Source organism: Coffea eugenioides, chromosome 3, assembly GCF_003713205.1.
Source record: "Coffea eugenioides isolate CCC68of chromosome 3, Ceug_1.0, whole genome shotgun sequence".
Taxonomy (NCBI): Eukaryota; Viridiplantae; Streptophyta; class Magnoliopsida; order Gentianales; family Rubiaceae; genus Coffea; species Coffea eugenioides.
In genome coordinates this window covers 9,463,377-9,472,302 of record NC_040037.1, presented here as the reverse complement: position 1 = coordinate 9,472,302, position 8,926 = coordinate 9,463,377, and positions in this window count along the sequence as shown.

The following is an 8,926-nucleotide window of genomic DNA, read 5'->3' as shown; positions in this document are numbered from 1 at the left end:
CAGAACTTCTGTCATGTCAACATTTTTTTTTTTTTTGCAGTAAAACACCAAATAGAATATTCCCGAGTGGATAAAGTGTCCATTTGGGGGGGGGGGGTGGTTTGGGGATGGGGGGAGCATCATTTTCCCAATAAGTAGGGATAATTTCATAAGCCTAAAAATTTCACTAAGCTCTTCTGAGATTTGAAAAATTACGCCTACTTCCCTTGATTTGATAGTTTTAGTAACAAAACATTAAAATAATATTGATTTGGTCAAATTTTTAAATGAATACTCAATAATACCCTTGTGTAATGAGTTTTAATTTATTTTTCTATACAATTATAAGATTGTCTAGAATAATTATAAGAAAAATGTGCCAAAATTTTCATTCCATAACTACTATTTGATAAACAAATATAATAATAATTTTATCACTATGATAGGATACTTTTGATAGTAGTTTATTCTGAATTTAGATTTATAAGATATAAAAGAAAATATTAAAATAATTCATTCAAAATTTATGAATTTTTCAAGTAATGAGATTATCATAATTTAATAGTGGTTTTGGGTCATTTTTTTGATTTATTGTTAATTTTAATATCAAAAATTGGAAAACAAAGATCATCAAAAACATTGGATTGCACATAATTTAACTCATAAAAAAATTACTAGTTCGATGTTTGCTTACAATAGAATCTAGAGGCAATAGTGACAGTTTTACAGTTTTATTGGCAAAAAATTTTAAAAAAAAGTAATAAGAAGGATGAAGAATGAAAAAATAATTTTAAAAGTTATTCTAAGAATAAACATACCAAACAAGAAAATTTCATTAAAATATTTAAGGGTAGTATTATCATTTTAAATGATAAGGGAGGTATGTGTAATTTTTAAAACTTCGAGAGAGCTAAATAAAATTGTTAAAAACCTCCAGGGAGGTTTCTGAAATTATCCCCGATAATTAACGTAGTCTTTTGTCCTATAATTCAAGATTTACGTTCCTTTCACATTCTCATGTACTAATTAAGAACAATAACATACCACCAGAACAGCCCATCATAGAGGGTGGTATGGGCATGCTACAATTTTCTTTTATCTTTATCGTCTGAGAGAGAGCAATTTCTGGTGCATATTTTGACTTTTGAGTGCTAAAATCAGCTCGGAAGGAAAATCTTCTTGCTTTCAAAATTTATCATCTTATGCTCTATATATATATATTGATGTTTATGATTTGGATTCCTAGCATTCACCATAACCTACAAAAATTGGAAGAGCTGATTTGGATTATATTTCTCTATTCTTTAGTTTTTTATGTTAAAACAATATGTACTTAAGTTTTTTGGTTCAATTAAGTTCCTAAACTACCACAAACTAAGCCTGAGTGACATCCGACTTAAAATGTCTTGGGCAATGATTTTCTGTATCGCAAGAGTTGCACATTTAGTCCTAAAAATTTCAATGAAAGCAAACCTTGTCAGTAGTGTTTCTCATTTTGACCAAATGTATTCTCATTTTGGATAGTAGGTTATTTGAGATAATTTTTTGAAAAAAAATACTGTAATAATCAACACATAAGAAAAGCCAAAATGACCAAATCGACGAATGCCAAAAGAATAGGAAATGCAAAATGATCTTTGTCACACGCATACATATATGTGAATGATTGGTATTAATAAACCTTTTGTGAATGTAAACTCTTATATGTATTACATACTTATATTGGGATAATTTTTTAAATTAACCATACTTTTATAAAAATTAAAAACTCTTAGTAAGTGTCCATTAGACAGTTGTTTGTCAAACGCTTTATTATTTTGCTTTAACCTATTTATATTGTTAATCATTTTCTTTGGTATACAGGAGCATATTGTAATGAAATGACACAGACCAGGACTAACGTAGATTTGAAGCTATTCCCTCCCAAAAAATTGTAGAATTTGAAAAGAAAAGATCAATGATGCTAGCATAAAAATGGAAGTCAAATCAATGGCAATATTGCCTAGAAGGAGATTGAATTTATAACTTGGGATCAAGCCCTACTTCAAAAGTAGACTCTTGTTCCTCAGAGGCACACCAATTGTTAAGAATTCTGCTGCTGTAGGGAGAAACGAAAAAGAAAAGAAAATGAACCTAAAGCCAGAAAGTGTCCTACAAGAGTTTCAAAACTTTCAGTTCAATTAAATCCTACAAGTGGTTTTACATTTCTATTTTCTCTAATGTAGTCAACACAAATGATCATTTGCCACAGTGCGAACATCAAATTCCTCGCACGGATCTGACCCAATAGTCACCATGGGACACGGGGCTCAAACGATTACCACGAAAAGCATACGAACCGATTTTATGTAAATTACACATGACGTAATTCTCTTTACATGCACATGATATAATTTATTTTTAATTATGTGTAATTATAAAATAAAATTTTATGAATTCTACGTATAACATGAAATATAAGATATAAAACAAAATCTAGATTGTACTTTTTTTTTATTAAATCTTAGCCATAAACCTACGGGACAATTGCTTCGTTCCTATCCCTCTTGCGTCACGATGGTTCGCGGACATCTTGACTTCCACCTTAATCATGCAATCGCATCATTCTTTTTGCAGGACAGCGAAGGCCAACTGGATCTTTTTTGGTTTGTTTGGATAAGAGTTTATTTGAATGATTTTTTTGAAATAATTATTATAGTACTTTTTGTGATATGATATATGTGAAATAAAAAGTTGATTGGAAAAATAAAAAAATGATTGGAATTTATGAAATAAATTATTTTATTTCAAAACATTTCAATCCAAATGCACCTTTTGTTTTTTGCCCAAGTACCTTGACTTTTCTTTTCATTTTTAATCAAATTAGTCTGGCTTCATCAGTGGAATAATTTTTCTCTATATTTTACTGGCCACTCGTTTTATAGAATTCTTTGATGTTTGGTAGCATGAATTTTGGCTATTAATGCAAGGTGGCCAAGTCAGCGGAATTAAATACCCGTTTGACAAGTGAGTTTTTTGAGTATTTATCTAAAATTTTACTATACCTTACTGTAGAAGTTTTTAAAAAATTTTTGAAGTGTGTTTTTTTTTTAATATTTTGAAATGTATAGTTTAAAAATTTTGAAAATTTTTTTGAGATTACTGTAACTAAAGTTTTTAAAAAACTTATAGCAGACAAATTTGGCAAAAAACTTGTCTTCCAAACAAGGCCATCCTCTATTTTTTACCTAACACTTGCTTTATACAAATCCTTTCATTCCATCCAATATGTCATATTTTGCAAGTCAATTTTTACAAAGTTTAACTAATTTAAAGTTATTTCTGAGGATGGTCATTTCGTCTCGGATAAACCGAGACCACATTCATGCCCGGAATGAAGGGCCTCCACCCGTCATAATCACTTCGGCCCAAACTCAGATATCGATGACCGAAGTTAGCCTGCCATCCGTTGTCACCTCGGGAAAATGTTATGATTCACGCCCCCACCGAGGGGCTGCCTAAGGGTCTGACAACCGAATAATAGCGGATGGGATCTCTGACACACACTGTCCACTGTCCAGAGTGGTCAAGTCAAGGTGATATGCTGTCTTAATCAGATTTTTAGGGACCTGGACCCCACGATTCTTCCCTCCAAATTGTCCCCTATAAATAGCAGAATCTCCCACTGGGAAAGGGGACGAATCTCTGGTAAAAGCCTAATCTCTCTAGAATTGTTCCCACACTAGTACATTATCCAGAACTAACTTAATCTTCGGAGAAAAATCGGGGGACCTAGCCCCTTCTTAACAATCCAAGCAGGTGATCCTGGTGTAGTTACTTCTTTGAGCAAGAGTTTACTCCAGCTATCCGAGGCAACTTGTCTAGTTAGAAATCACCTCTTCAATTGGCGCTGTCTGTGGGAACCCGAAGACATCAAAGAATGAAACCCACGCGTTCTAGGAGCAGGAAGGTTCTCACCATTGGAACTGAGCAAGTGTTGCAGCTCAACAAGAAAATGTTTCTGAAGGACAAGGGTCCCCAGGGACTCAGCCTGCAAACAGGGAAGCCATGACCCGAATGGCTGAGTTTGTAGCTGAGAACCCTAATATTTTCAAAGAATTAGGGAGGTACTTCAAGAGACAGGGCAAGTAAAAGGCCGAATCCTCTAAGAGAAAGTCAGATAAATCTCCCAAACTCCCATCTGACGAAGAATCCGAGGGGAGACACTCTATCAAGAGCACTCCAAAGCGAGTCTCATCCAAGACCACCTTTAGGATTGCCTCCATCTCCAAGGCATTCTCACGAGATCTACTGGAAAAACGAGTCGAGGAAGAACCTCGGCACCCCGGAAGACTAGAAGTGGATTATATGAGGGCTCCACCTTTCACGAATGACATCAATGAGGAAAGGCTCCCCCCAAACTTCAAACTTCCAACCATACCGTCTTATGATGGTCGAGGTGACCCTGAGGATCACCTTCACACCTTCATCTGCACTTTTCGACTATACTGTATTTCCGATCCGGATATTTGCCGGGCCTTCCCCGTATTCCTGCAGGGGCCTGTTCGAAAATGATTCTAGAGTCTGAAACCTAGGAGCATATCTACCCTGGGAGAGTTGGTGGACAAATTCCTCCACCGATTTGTATCTTGTAGGCCAACGACAAAGATCTCGACTTACTTGCTAAATATACAGCAGAACTCGGGGGAGTCCCTCCACTCTTATGTGCAGATGTTTCAAGATGAAAGTGTGAAAATACCTGATCCTAATGAGCAGGTAACCATAGCCGCTTTCACAAATGGGCTCATAGTCGGAGCATTCAATATCGGGGTGCACAAGAAATACCCCTGAACACTTCGGAAACTCTAACAAAAGGTCGAAAAAGATATACAAGCCGAAGACCTGAACCGAATGAAAAGAGAAACTCAGGTAGCTTGCTCGGGAACTGATTCCTGAAGTAAGAAGGAATCAAGCCAAAATGAGCCTGGCATCAGTGGCGGATTCCAAATCCCCAACTGAGATCGCCAAAGTGTGTTTGATAGGATAGCCAAGGGAAAGTTATCCGTCCCTGATTTCGTGCTAACTCCGCTAAACACCAACCGATCTCATATCCTCGCTGTCATGGAGCAGAATCACCTCGGGTGTGCTCCCCCAAGGATGGCCTGAAGGAGGAAAAAAAGAAACTCCAATCTCTACTGTGCTTATCATCGGGATATTGGACACGAAATCGAAGATTGCAATGATTTGAAGAAAGACATTGAAAGGTTAATCAAGTGAGGGTATCTGAAGCAGTTCGTTCATTGAGACGGAGAACGGAACAGGAATGACACCCGTCGTGACCATCGAAATGAACAACGTCGGAAAGGAGACGGGGGGTCGAGGAGTAGCTGTCGACCCCTCAAGATCCTAGGGAGCCGAGGAGGCCTCCCAGAGAGGGATCCCCTGGTGGTGGACCAGGTTACGGGTCAAACATAGTTGTGGTCATTAATACCATAGTTGGAGGTACGACGGAAGGGAATAGTCAAAACTCCCGAAGAGGATCTATAGACAGGCTAATCTAGATCAAACCAAGTCGAGCTCTCGCCTATCCGAAGCAATCACTTACGGTCCCAGTGATCCTGTTCCTGTCGCTTCTATCAGTCATGAGACCCTAGTGATAGAGGTGCTCACAAACAATTACATTGTCAAGAAGGTATATGTCGATCCAGGGAGTTCGATTGATGTCATGTATTTTCGTACTTTCGAGAGCCTGAAGTTGACCAAGGAGCAGTTGAACCCCGTTAGAACCCCCATTGTAGGGTTCGGGGGACACGTGGTGCATTCTGAAGGGATGATCACGCTAATGGTGATTGTAGGACGTCACCCCCACTGTCGTACCATCCCCATCAACTTTGTCATGGTTAAAGCTGACTTTCCTTACAACCTACTCATGGGCCGACCTACGCTCACTGCTTTACTGGCAGTATATTCCACGTACCATTTGATCTTCAAATTTTTGACTCCGGCGGCGTCACCGAGGTGAGTAGTGATGTTTGTGCAGCGCGAGAATGTTACCTCCCCACCCTGCAGGTCGCGTCTACCTGAACTTCTGAACCCAGGGCTGAAAGGAGGTCAAATATCCTTTCAATCAATTGTATTGATTCTCAGTAGATCGGGGAGCCGAAGAGACTAGAGACTAGGAATGAGGTAGAGGATATCTTTTTAAACCCCACGAAACCCGACCAGACAGTCCGCGTCAGCATCCACTTGCCCGACTCTCTCAAAGGGCAGATGGTAGACCTTCTTAAAGAGTATCGGGACGTTTTCGCTTGGGCTGTCGAGGAGGTTAAGGGAGTGCCGCACCATCTCATGTTACACGAGTTGAACGTGGACCCTCATGGACATCCAGTTAAGTAAAAAAGAAGGCACTTCGGCCCAGAGCGTAATCAAGCCGTTGGCGAAAAAGGGGATAAACTCTTGCCGGCGAAGATGATCAGGGAAGTTCAATATCCAACCTGGTTATCCAACCCTATCATGGTCAAGAAGGATACTGGGGCATGGAGGATGTGTGTAGATTTCACCGACCTGAACAAGGTTTGCCCCAAAGATTGTTACCCATTGTCAAGAGTCGACGCCTTAGTGGACTTGACATTGGGATATGAAGTCCTCTGCTTCCTTGATGCCTTTAAAGGATATCATCATATCGGGATGAGCGAGGAGAACCAGGAGAAGACGGCCTTCTTCACAGATCAAGGTGTGTATTGTTATACCACCATGCCCTTTGGATTAAAGAATGCTGGGGCCACGTATCAGCGTTTGGTTAACCGAATTTTCAAATCTCAAATAGGCCGAAATGTTGAAACATACATGGACGACATCCTCCTGAAGAGCAAGAAGATCTCGACCTTCTTATCCGACTTGAAAGAGGTCCTCGAAATCCTCCGTAATACTCGAATGATGCTGAACCCCAAGAAATGCGTGTTCGGGGTTACTTCGAAAAAATTATTGGGATATTTCGTGTCACGACGGAGTATAGAAACAAATCCTGATAAGGTGAAATCAATACAAGAAATGTCATCACCTTGGTGTACCCGAGATGTGCAAAGGCTAACAGGGTGATTGACTACTCTAAACCGGTTCTTGTCGCAGTCTGCTGCTAAAGCACTGCCCTTCTTCAAAGTGTTGAAAAAGGCTGATAAGTTCTCCTGGACAGAAGAGTGCCAACAGGCCCTTGAACAAATGAAAGAGTATCTGCACCACTTCCCAACGCTCATCTCACCTCGGCCTGGGGACAAGTTATATCTGTACCTGTCCGCCGCTGATGAAACAGTGAGCACCGTGCTGATACGGGAGGAAGGTATCCATATGCCAATCTATTATGTTAGCCGGATCTTTCAAGGGCCCGAGATCAGATACACCCAAGCAGAGAAACTTGTGCTTGCCCTGATTCATGCAACTCGTAGGTTGAAACCTTACTTTTTAACTCACCACGTCTGCTTAAGGACAGATCAGCCCCTCAGGCAGATCTTATCGCACCCCGAAACTTCTGGGCATCTTACCAAATAGGCCATCGAACTGGGAGAATACGATCTGTCCTACGAGCCCCGGACGGCCATCAAAGCTCAGGCTCTTGCTGACTTCCTAGCCGAGCTCACCTTCAACGAGGTCAAGGAGTCCACCTCGGACTCCGTCAAGCCTCAACGGTGGATCCTACACGTGAACGGCTTATCTAATAGCGAGGACAGTGGAGCAAGTTTGCTCCTTGAAGACCCGCAAGGAGAGCTGTGTTCGTACGCACTTTGGTTTGATTTCATCGCCTCTAATAATGAAACTAAGTATGAAGCAATTATCGCCGTCCTACAACTGGCTCACAAACTTGGTGTTCGGCACATTCTGGTCAATAGTGACTCCCAACTCATCGTGTGTCAGATGCTTGGAGAGTACGAAACCAGAAAGGAAGTCATGCAATGTTACCTCTCCAAAGTCCAGCAACTAACTGCACATTTCGAATCTTTCGAAATCCAAACGATAACTCGATCGCAGAATAAGCAGACCGATGCGCTGTCTTGGCTTGCTTCCACTTCTTTCTCAACTCTGAATAAAACGATCCTTGTCGAAATCTTAATCGAACGGGGCTACTTGGAAAAAATTACGTGTCCCATTTATTTTGGGGACACCTTGATGAGTTCGCTGGTTCGGTTCCTAGGTCAGGGCGAACTTCCCAAAGATCGAGGCGATCCTAGAAAGCTCCAGCAAAAAACAAGTCGGTACGCTCTCCGAGACAACCTCTTGTACAAAAGGCCTTACCTCGGCCCCTGGTTACAGTGTGTTACGGTGGAAGACGGGGAGAGAATTCTTCAAGACATACATGAGGGACTCTGTGGTGCCCATGTCGGTTATCGGATGTTAGTCAAGAAGACCCTACTATTTGGATACTTTTGGCCTACCATTCAGCGAGATGCCCAACTCTTAGTTTTTGGCTGTCACTCCTGCCAGCATCACGCCCCTGTGCACCATCAGCCAACCAATCTTATGGTTCACATCACATCGCCATGGCCATTTGAACAATGAAAAACGGATATAATTGACCCATTCCCTAGAGTCACTGGTAATTATGCCTATTTGGTGGTGGCGATAGATTATTTCACGAAATTGGTCGAAATCGAACCCCTAAAGAGTATAACCGATCTGGCTGTCCAGAAGTTCTTCTAGAAGAGTGTGGTTTGCCGCTTCGGATTACCCCGAGTCGTCATTTCGGATAATGGGAAGCAGTTTGCAGACAACCCCTTCAAAGGGTGGTGCAAGAATCTCGAGATCAAACAATATTTTACCTTGGTAGGACACCCCCAAGCCAATGGACAAGTTGAGAATTTTAATCATACGCTTTTCCATGGCTTGAAAACCAGGTTACATCAAGTCGGGTCGTCTTGGGTGGACGAGTTTTCTAGCGTGTTGTGGTCCTACCGTACCACCCCGAGATCCGCCACAC